The sequence below is a fragment of the Pongo abelii genome, chromosome 8 (assembly GCF_028885655.2).
Source record: "Pongo abelii isolate AG06213 chromosome 8, NHGRI_mPonAbe1-v2.0_pri, whole genome shotgun sequence".
Classification (NCBI taxonomy): Eukaryota; Metazoa; Chordata; class Mammalia; order Primates; family Hominidae; genus Pongo; species Pongo abelii.
In genome coordinates, this window is record NC_071993.2 from 108,196,192 (window position 1) to 108,207,654 (window position 11,463).

At 49.5% G+C, this 11,463-nt stretch overlaps 1 long non-coding RNA gene across 1 annotated transcript; it reads right to left on the bottom strand.

Annotated features, from left to right (window-relative positions):
• Nucleotides 1–513: 513 nt before the first annotated feature.
• Nucleotides 514–11,193, bottom strand: LOC112135250 (uncharacterized). Its single transcript, XR_002916556.3, has 3 exons — nt 10,825–11,193; nt 8,506–8,604; nt 514–2,265 (listed from the first exon to the last, which is right to left on the bottom strand). It is a non-coding gene; the product is annotated as an uncharacterized LOC112135250 (long non-coding RNA).
• Nucleotides 11,194–11,463: the final 270 nt, after the last annotated feature.

The following is an 11,463-nucleotide window of genomic DNA, read 5'->3' on the forward strand; positions in this document are numbered from 1 at the left end:
CTTGCTGCATCCTCATGTGGGGGGAGGGGCTAGGGAGCTCCCTTCAGCCTCTTTTCTAAGGACAGTAATCCCACTCATGAAGGCAGAGCCCTCGAGTCTTAATCACCTCCCAAAGGCCACACCTCTTATTACCACTACAGTGGAGATTAGGGTTCCACATGAATTTCGGAGGGACACACTTGGATAGTAGCTGGGCCACAGGCACCTGCGATTAGACAGGCCTTGGCAGCATTTCGCAGGAGAGACCCCTGTCCATGTTCTTCAGGCCTCTGTCCCAGGGCCAGCCCTTTTTTTTGCTCCACACTGGGGTTCACGCCACCAATCCGGCTTGTGTCTTTTTTTTTTTTTTGAGACGGGGTCTGACTCTGTCGCCCAGGCTGGAGTACAGTGGTGCCATCTCAGCTCACTGCAGCCTCTGCCTCTCGGGTTCAAGCAATTCTCCAGCCTTACCCTCCCAAGTAGCTGGCCTGCACCACCATGCTAGGCTAATTTTTGCTTTTTTTTTTTTTTTTTGAGACAGAGTCTCACTCTATTGCCCAGGCTGGAGTACAATGGCAAGATCTCAGCTCACTGCAACCTCTACCTCTCGGGTTCAAGCGATTCTCCTGCCTCAGCCTCCTGAGTAGCTGGGATTACAGGTGTACACCACCACCACCCCCCCAGCTAATTTTTGTATTTTTAGTAGAGACGGGGTTTCACTATGTTGGCCAGGCTGGTCTTGAACTCTTGGCTTCAAGTGATCCACCCGCCTCGGCCTCCCAAAGTGTTGGGATTATAGGCATGAGCCACCATGCCTGGCCCCTGCTTGTGTATTATGTGACTTACTCGGGTAGACATAGCAGTTTTTTGTCACTGATGCCACACCAGCCCTACCCCTAGGCATGGCCTAGTCCCTAAGAAGGAGGGCCCCGTGGCCCTGCATTTTGAGAGAGGTGTACACGGAGGGGACATAGAGATGAAAAGGGTCGGTTTGGGGTGGGGGAACATTTGGCAGGGAGGTTTGCAGAAGCAGAGAGAAATGAGCTAAGAAGCATGAAGGGGACAGGAAAGTGAGAATGTTGGGGGTTGAACAGGTTTGGGGCAGAGCAGGAGGCAAATGGCTCAGCACAGAGGCCTGACGATGCCCTCGGTGGGCGGATGGGAGGAGGCTAGAGTTCACGAGAGCCCCAGGTGGCCATCAGCACAGCTAGACCCACTCCTAACTCCTAAAATCTCGGGCGGTTCCTGAGGCTCACTCATGCTGGTGCGCTAGGAACAGAGGTGGGAACCTGCTCAGCTAGCGAAATGAGATCAGAGAGTTTCTTGGAGTGATGCTCTGCCCCAGTGTGGCCAGACAGACCACAGGGCAGTTGACAGAAGAGACTCAAGATGGTGGTTGTCCCTGTGAGAACTGTTTCCCCCCTAAATGAGAGAGGAGGACGAAGTGCTCTGCCAGGCCCCCTGCTCAGACTGTGCTAATGGGACTCTGGTTACTGGGGCAAAATCCGAGGGCTGCACTCGCCCGGCCGCTGCACTGACCCAGTGGCTGCACTCAGCCGGTGGCTGCACTGGCCTCCACTTTACCAGTAAAGGCTTGGGCAGACACAGTGTCCTGGGGGTGCCTGTCAGACCCTGGAGGCCCCTTCCCTACCCACAGGGGCTCTAAACTTTCACCCTCCCTTCCTGCCCCTACCCCCATCCTTTCAGAGTCTGAAAAGGCAGACAGCTTGCTGTTTGCTCTGGAATCTGACCTCCTGAGCAGGCAGTACCCTGCCTCTGGCCTCTGCCCTCTCTCCTAGGGCCTTCAGTGCTGCTTCCCTGGGGGTTCCCAGCCTGTGCAGAGACCGGCCCCTCCGAGGCAGAAGATATTTGCTCTGCTCCTAGCTTTGGGAAACCACACGTTTCATCTCCCAGAAGAGGGATCAGGACAGGGCCCTAGGCTCTTAGGGGATGGGGGAGGGGGCGGGCCTGCTCTCTTCTGTCACCATCCCCCCCAATTTTCAAAGCAGTTTGGCTCCATATATGACTGGAACCAATTGCAGGCAATGTCCCTGTCAGGGCATAGCTGTGCTCATCCATTACCTGCTGGAATCTCGCCCACTGCCCTCTCAGGGGGACCAGCTCAGGAATTCAGTTGACCCTTGACAAGCTGGAAAGGCCAAGGGTATCTTTTCCTTCCTCTCTTCTCAGGAATGACTTGATCAGTCTGCAGGCTCCTTAAGGATAAGAGTCGAGTCTTATTCATCTTTGGGTCACCAAGCTCCAGTGCTTAGCACATGGTAATCACTAAATTAAAAATGGAACAAATGAATGAAAGGAAGATGGGGAAAGGGAGGACTGTATCCCTTTTCTCTGGTGATGGAAGTGGGGAGAGGTTGTGCTCATTAACAGGTATGTCTATGGCCATTATGTCTTCTGGTGGTGGCAAGGGGAAGCTGCTAGTTTCCCTCCCACCTGGCCACCTCCCAGGGTCACTTCATCATCCATTTGCCCAGCATTGGAGGTGAGGTGGGGGTAACTACTGAGCATTTGGGCTGTCCTCAAAGTGTAAGCAGCCTTGCGCACATGCCAGGGAGCCTCCAAGCCCATTTTTTCTGTAGATAGTCTCCGCCTTGGGCAGAGCCTTGTGCCAGGCATTGAGAAGGAATCTAGTCTCAAAACATCAAACAAGAATCCAGTTCCCTTCTTCCTACTTCACCCCTCCACACCATAGCACTCTGGTAAAATTTATTCAGATCTGGGGATTGGAGAGCAATTCCTTTTGGATTACATGATCAGGTCAAGAGATGTGTTTTGGGATCTGAACTCAATCCAGATGCATATACTGGGTCCTTTCTCTCCCCATGCAGGGACTCAAACCATGTGTAACTGGAGGAGTTGGCTGCTTGCAGAAAACATAGGTGCCTATGCATCCCTGAGAGGACAAGAGAGTGACTGGAGGGGCTTTGGCCAGAGTCCAGGGGTGGGGAGAGGTGACAGCTCCTGCTGCCTCTAACATGGTCACTATCATCGGTAACCCTGGAGGAGGTCCCTCTCCCCAAATGCTTCAGAGCCCAAGATCTCACTGTCCGTGGAAGAGATGTGGGATATCCAGGTCTCTCTCTATAGCACACCTTCCAAAAAAGAGTAACGTGTCTCCATTCTTTCTGGGGATAACCTTTCTGGGAAATATATGAGCCAAAACAAGACCATTGTGATCTCCACTGGACAAGCAGCAGGGGAGCAGAGCTTATCTCCTGCCCCTAACCTCTTCTCCTTCCTGTGGCACTTTCCATGCATCAGGATTTTTTTTTTCCTTTTCTCTCTCTTTCTTTCTTTCTTTCTTTTTTTTTTTTTGAGATGGAGTCTCATTCTGTTGCCAAGGCTGGAGTACAGTAGCATGATCTCGGCTCACCACAACTTCCGCCTCTCAGGTTCAAGCGACTCTCCTGCCTCAGCCTCCTGAGTAGCTGGGACTACAGGCATGTGCCACCATGCCTGGCTAATTTTTGTATTTTTTGTAGAGACGGGGTTTCACTATGTTGGCCAGGCTGGTCTCGAACTCACGACCTCATGATCCGCCCACCTCAGCCTCCCAAAGTGCTAGGATTACAGGCATGAGCCACTGCACCTGGCCTTCTTTCTTTCTTTTTTTTTTTACTCACCACTATACTAACAAGGACAGGTTTTCTATATTGGTAAGTCCTGCGGGGAAATACCCTTTCCTTGCTTCCTTTGGGCTTCAGGGACCAACCTGCCTTCAGGGACCAACCTGCCTTCAGGGATCAACTAGACAAACCCAGCCTGTTTGTGCTCAGCAAAAATCCAAGAAAAGATATTGGCAGGATATTAGTCCCCCTGAGAGGGCAAGGCACTGCTGAGCTCCCCGGGCCCAGCCAGGCAGGCATCTATAACTGATGGCAGAATGCCTACAGCTAAGTGGCCACAAGTTAGTTATCAACTAAGGGCCCCAAAGCCAGAGCATCCAAGCAGGCAGAAAGACAGTGAAGATTTCAATGGACTGTGGTCAGGACAGGCAAGGAGTCCAGAATCTAAAAGGTCAAACAGAGCAATGCGAACTTGAGCCTGAGGCAAGAATGATTGAGTGAGGGGGCTGCCAGGGGACAAGGGGTTTAAGAGCTTATTTTGACCAGATGGAAATTTTGGGTATACTAGGAGACTTCTAGACAGGAAAAGGGGATCTGGGGGTGTCCTTACAATACCGAGGTGGTGGCGATGCTGCAAGGCCTAATTTCATTATTATGGTGATGGTGGAAGTTGTTGTAGTGAGATTGATAGTGACAGAGATTGTAGTAATTATGGTAATAGCAGGAATGGGGTGATGAGTGGTCATAGTGTTGCCATGGTTAATGGTTGTTGCCAAGGGGACAAAGGGAGTAAGGATGATAACTATTGTCATGGGGAAGGACATGGTGATATTGAAGCTAGAGTAACAGAAACAATCGTTTTAGGGGTGATGGCAGTATCAGTGAATGATAGTGACAATAATTGTGGTCACAAGTGAAGAGGTGATTGTGATGGTGGTGGAGATGTTGACTTGTTATCCAGATGAGGGAGTGATAAGGTGATAAATATTACATTGGTAAATATGGACTCTTCATGTGGTATCATTGTTCTTTCTTTAAGCCACATAATATATGAGATAAGCCTGATCCTTTAGAGGAGCTCAGGAGGCATATGTCATGGCCCTGGGTCTCCCTGAACATAACAACTCTGTGATCAGACCTGTACTGTTTTTCCTGGTCCCCTCCATCCTGATTAAAGCCAAAGTGGAGATTGGAGGGTAACCCATACCCTAGCTTTTCCTTTTCTTTCTCCATCTTCCTAGGGGCCTACTTGCTTCCTAAGATAGTCCTTCTCCAGGGTCCAATATAGTAAACTAAGGCATAGTTGTTCCTCGTGGGCTCAAGCCAGAGCACGCTGGGTATGCCAAGCATCTGGCTGGAAAAGGAATAATGCTGCCAAAAGGCCCTTGCAGCAGTAGGAACAGTGGTTACTGTAACTATTATTCTTAACTTACGGCTGGTCCTCAGTCTCTAATTGGTTTCAACCTCTGGCAATTCCCTTAATCTGCGCTGGCTACTAGCCAAATGTGGCTATTGCGCATTTGAAATGCAGCTAGTCCAATTCAGATGTGAGTGTAAGATATACATTGGATTTTGAAGACTTAGCATGAAAAAAAGAATGTAAACTCTTTATCTCTCTTTTTTCTTTCTTTCTGTTTTTTGGGGGGTTTTTTGTTTTTTATTTTTTTGTTTTTTTTTTTGAGACAGCGTCTCCCTCTATCACCCAGGCTGGGGTGCGGTGGTGCAATCGTAACTCATTGCAGCCTCAAACTCCTGGGCTCAAGTGATCCTCCCACCACAGCCTCCTGAGTAGCTGGGATTATAGGCACATACCACCACACCCAGCTAATTTTTAAAATTTTTGTAGAAACGGGGTCTTGCTATGTTACCCAGGCTGGTTTCAAAATCCTGGGCTCAAGCGGTCCTCCCACCTTGGCCTCTCAAAGTGCTGAGATTACAGGTGTGAGCCATTGAGCCTGGACCTCTTTATCTCTTTAATATAAATTTTTATATTGTTCACATGCTGAAGTAATATTTTGAAAATATGGAGTTAAATGTAATATAAATTAATTTCACTTGTTTCTTTTTTTTTTTTTAAATGTGTCTACTAGAAGTTTTTTTTTTTTGTTTTTTTTTTTGAGACAAGTTCTTGCTCTGTCGCCCAGGCTGGAATGCAGTGGTGCTATCTACTAGATGATTTTAAATAACATATGTGGTTCACATTGTATCGGATGGTGCTGCCTTAGCTCATTTGCTTTTTGTTTGCTCAGAGAAGCAAAAGGAAAGAAATAAAGCAAATTCCAAAATTATAGTAGGTTAAGCACCTAATAAGTTTGTTTCTCTTTATCATAAAATCTAAGCAGAAGTGCTGCAGGGCAGATGTGGCAGCTCCACTCCAATGTCTGGGCTCCAGGGTCTCTCTTTACTGTGCTTCCACCATTCTCAACACATGGCTTCCATCTTGAGGTCTAAGATGACTGCTCTAGTTTCTATAACCATTTACACTCAGTGAAAAGGGGAGAAAAGGGTGTCAACTCCTTCATATGGGCAGAGTCCGGAAGCACACACTACTTCTGCTTGCATCTCATTGGCTGGAATCTGGTTACCCAAACACACCTAGCTGCAAGGGAGTCTGGGAAATGTAGTCCTAAACCAGGTGGCCATGCTCCAGCTAACACTTGGGGGTTTTATTATTAAAAGAAGAAAGACAGAACGGCTACTGGGGGACAGGAGGGCTATTACCCAAGGCTCATACCTACTACAGGTCTGAGGAGTGGCTGCCATCACTGGCAGCAGGAGGATGGAGCAGATAATCTCCAAGAAAAAGCCTGTTCCTTTTAAAGAGATGTATTTATTTATTTATTTATTTATTTATTTATTTATTTATTTTCAAGACATGGTCTTGCTCTGTCGCCCAGATTGGAGTGCAGTGGTGCAAGCTCAGCTCACTGCAACCTCTGCCTCCTGGGTTCAAACGATTCTCTCTGCCTTGGCCTCCCAAGTAGCTGGGATTACAGGCACCCGCCTCCATGCCTGGCTAATTTTTGTATTTTTAATAGAGACGGCCTGGGCTGGTACCATGGCTCACACCTGTAATCCCAGCAATTTGGGAGGCCAAGGCGGGTGGATCACCTGAGGTCAGGGGTTGAAGACCAGCCTGGGAAACATGGAGAAACCCTACCTCTACTAAAAATACAAAAATTAGTCGGCTGTGGTGGTAGCTTGAGCCCGTAGTCCCAGCTAGTGGGAGGCTAAAGCAGGAGAATCGCTTGAATCTGGGAGGCGGACGTGTCAGTAAGCCGAAATCACACCACTGCACTCCAGCCTGGGCAACAGAGCAAGACTCTCTCTCAAAAAAAGTAAATAAATAGGCCAGGTGTGGTGGCTCACACCTGTAATCCCAGCACTTTGGGAGGCCTAGGCAGGTGGATCACTTGAGGTCAGGAGTTGGAGACCAGCCTGGCCAGCATAGTGAAACCCCGTCTCTGCCAAAAATACAAAAATTAGCTGGGTGTGATGGTGCACATTTGTAATCACAGCTACTCGGGAGGCTGAGGCAGGAGAATCACTTGAACCAGGGAGGAGGAGGTTGCAGTGAGCCAAGATTGTGCCACTGCACTCCAGCCTGGGCGACAGAGTGAGACTCCATCTCAAAATAAATAAATAAACAAACAAATAAATAAATAAATAAATAAATAAATAGGCCGGGCACAGTGGCCCACACCTGTAATCCCAGCACTTTGGGAGGCCGAGGAGGGCAGATCACCTGAGGTCAGGAGTTCGAGACCAGCCTGGCCAACATGGTGAAACCCCGTCTCTACTAAAAATACAAAAATTAGCCAAGCATGGAGGTGCGCACCTGTAATCCCAGCTACTTGTAAGGCTGAGGCAGGAGAATCACTTGAACTCGGGAGGCGGAGGTTGCAGTGACCCGAGATCGTGCCATTGCACTCCAGCCTAGAAAACAGAGTGAAACTTCATCTCAAAAAAAAATAATAATAATAAAATAAAAATAAAATAAATGAATAAAGACAGCCCAAGTCCCAGCATATTTTCAGATGTTCCTTGATCAGCATGATTTTAAGAGAGGGAAGAAAGGAGACAGTTTGACAAGAAAGAGAAAGAGGGAGAATGAGGACGGGTGCATGGCTGGGGACTTTTGTTTGAGTTGTAAGCTCTCTTGCTGGGACAACGCTTGTGATTCCAATATTTTGGATATTTATACTCAAGGTCTTCATAGGTCATGTGATATAGAAACAATGGCTCCAACCATTTGTTAAGTAGGTTCTGTTTATTAAACTCCCGCTTGCCTACCTTCTTCCTTCCACTTTTGACCTTCCCCACCTCTGTATCAGGTGCCCAGGACAGGCACAGAAGTGAACCCAGGAGACCTACAAGACCTGTACTTAAGAGAGTAGTGTGACTTGGGAGTCAGAAAACAGCCAAAGACAATTATCCAGACAGCCACAGTGGGCAAAGGCTGGGACAGACACACTGGGCATAGCTCTGACTTTCTCTTTGACCCAGATCTTCTTAACAAAAAAATACTCAAGTAAAGTTGGTCTCCATGAAGAGAGGACCTAGCTCTATCGTGTCCACCAATGTATTCCTACTGCCTGGCACAGAACAAGTGTTTGGTAAGAGTTTGCTGAACAGATGAATGAAGAGGATTGGGCTTTCTCTGAAGTCAGGTTCGAGGTTGAGCTGTGAGGAGAGATTATGTGGGTTTTGAAGTTGGGGCTCCACCACGCCCTCCCACCTACCCCTCCTTTTCCACGGCCAACATCTGAACCTGCAATCCCATCCTCCCAGGCTCTTTCTCTCCATGACTGCTGGTCTCTCAAGCTCGGGGTAGGCTGCTCTAGGGAAACTGGATGTAGTGGGCAGACAGGTGGGGCAAGTGTGGGCATTTCCTCAAAGGCCGGCCCTCCCTCAGAACCTACTGCCCTGGCAGACTCACCTTTGCTCTTGGACTGAGACAAGGCTTCCCTGACTGCCACCTCCTCCACGCTGCTCCTTCTCTCTCAGCAAGGGTCAGATAAGGAGACCGCAATCCGCCCTAGGAGAAAGCCTGGCCGATAGAGGGGCCCAAACCCCGGACGTCCCCCCTCCTCCCATATATCTTGGTGTCAAACACATTTTATTTCCTCACGTCTGGGGACCCTGGAGCTTCCCCTCCAGGATGACTTCCTCCTCCGGTTTGTTTTCCAGCTGGAGATTCTAGGAGCCCCACGGCAGGGGGGCGGCTCCTCCGCTTGTGGCCCATAGGCTTCAAAGGGCCCAGAGTGGAATGCCGCGGCCAGAGGCTGCTGGCCTGGGAGGAGGGGTGGAGGCATCGCAAGCCCAAGGTACGGGGGCTCTGGCTGGGTCCCCCACTCATTTTCAAGCTGCCCCCCATTGGCTGAAGGGCTGTATCTATGGGCAGAAGGTGACTTCAAAGGTCAGCAATGGGGGACTCCCTACCACCCCCTCCCCCGGGGCTCAGAGGGGGCCAGGAAGTGCCCCCCACCATGATGGATTAGGTGCCTAAGAGCCATGGCGAGCTTATGGACGGGAGACCTTCTCTTTTTTCATGGGGTTCAGATTTCACGATTTGGGGGGGTGAAATAATTAGTAATTTGTGATTAAGCCTTTTCATGGATATTTTGTTTCTTTGTTCTGTGATGTCGCCTGGAGCCATTTAAAAAATGACTTAATGACAAAGAAAAAATAATTGCTCTTTGTAACTAATGACTGTGTCAGAACTTGGAAATCACCAAAGCCTCGGAAAGTAGAAACCGAGTAGGGGGTGGGGGTTCCACTCTCCAAGGAATCAGATCAGCAGTCGTAAAGTGACCCGGGATCTGCTTTGCACCTGGATAGCCCCCTTCCCTTCCCTGGAGCCAGCAGCCAGCACCTGCAGGCTCAGCCTGGGGGCTTCAGGACTAGGGTCCCTTAGGTACCTTTGCCCCAGGCTGAAAGGAATGGTCAGAATGCCCTAGGCCAGCCTAGACTGCCCCAACTCAGCCTCACCTTGGAGTTGCTCCTTCCTTCATAAAATCCCCCTGTAAGGAGACTTCTCCCCCTCTGGTGGAGGAGCAAGGGGTAGTTCTGTCCTCACATCTCCACTCCTGCAGCTTCCTATAGAGCTCCAGAGTTGCCCTGGGATTCTGGATTCTTCTGGGTCTTTCCTTTTTTTTTTTTTTTTTTTTTTTTTTTTTTAGTATTTAATTGTCAAATAAAGATTGAGCATATTCACAGGGTACAATGTGAGGATTTGATACACTCATCTGAATCTTTATGGCTCCTGTGTCCCTACCTAGACTGAGCTCTCCCTGGGGGACAGAAAAAAATGCCCTCTCCCTCCTGATGCTCCGGCCCCTCCTCCCCTCATGTATGCTAACCTACCTTGGGCTGGGGCCCTGCAGAGCTCTGGGCCACTTGAGGCAGGGATCTGGCAGGGCCCAAGCCCCAAGGACTCAGGGCAGCCCACCGCCTCCTGCCACCCCCAGCCGCCTCCAGCAGCCTCTGGGGAATGGGCAGGGAGATGGGGAATTGCTCACACAGCAGATTCCACTCCTGTTCCCTTCCCAGGCCCTCGCTCCAAGCTCTCCCAGGGGGAAATGCTGGGGGGAGAAAAGCGTTAACTTGTGCCTTCTATTTGGTTTTCCTCTGGTTATTGTTTAAAATGCAGAGATTATGAGGTCAAACTCTCCCAGCCAATATGTTTCTAATGAAAAATGTAGTAAGGCACGACTGAGTAATCTAATCTATAAGTTAAGCGTTCCACACAGCAGCGATTTTCACCGACAGAACTTCAATAAATCTTGTTTTGAGAAAAATGATATGAGGCTGATGTTCTATTTTTGTCAATTTGAATGGACTCCCCCTGCCCCCCCAGTCCCCAGAAACACTGCACTGCACCCAACCAATCTCCTTCTTCCCTCCCCCAGAGCAGGCTGGATGAAAGTGGGGGACAAGAATGATAGTGTGGGAGGCCTGAGTTCTGACCCAGCTTGGCTCAGAGGGTCCGGGGCCAGAGGCCTCTGCTTCAGCCCACCTGGTCTCTGGGGCTCTCCTCCTGGTGAGGGACTTGGCAAAGGGGTCAGGGGTCTTGAAGGAAAAGGCAGCCAGAGGTCTAGGAGAATGGTGTCGACTTTCCTAGCCGTGCGGTCAGGACTGCCCAGGCAAGCCTGTTTCCCCCAGCTGTCCCAAGGCTGAGCAAAGAACAAACAGCAGGCCTCGAACCTTCCCTTGACCCCCAACAAGCCATTGATAGATTTGGCAAGAAACGCCTCACCTCAGGAAGAACTGGTTAAATCCATCTTCAAAGCTGCTGTTCCCCTTTGCCTGACTTGAACGTGGGAGACAGGCCAGAATGTAGTAGTAAACTCACTCCTAATAAAGGATGTGTGTGTGTATATGTGTGTGTGTGTGTGTGTGCGCACGCATGTAAGTGTGTACATGTGTATGCGTGTGTGTGCATGTATGTGTACCCATGTACACCCGTGTGCAGGGTTCTGGGAAGGAAGCAAGGCTCTCTCAATGAATGTGCAGACCTAAGGCTGTCATGGAGGGTGGCTGCCAAGATTAAAATCAAAAGATTTCCAGCCCAGGGAATATGTGGGAGGCCAGGAGAAAGAATATGGAGAAGCTGTTTCAAGAAACTGGAGAAGCTGTAAGGGCAGCCAGAAAGGATTATGTCACCTCATCAGAGAGAAATCAATTAGGAGAGGCTTCACAACGACAGCTCCTCCTCCCTCCTCCCAGCCACAATCCACCAAGGGAAACGGATTAAGACAGAGATGTCTGGAGACAGAAAGGTTTTTCTGGGTGGCGATTTCAGCAGCATTTAGATTTGGAAGAGCCAGAGGCTGTCTCACTCTGAAACCTGTAGGTATGGCAACCACAGACAGAGGGAACTTGACCTCTCAGTGTC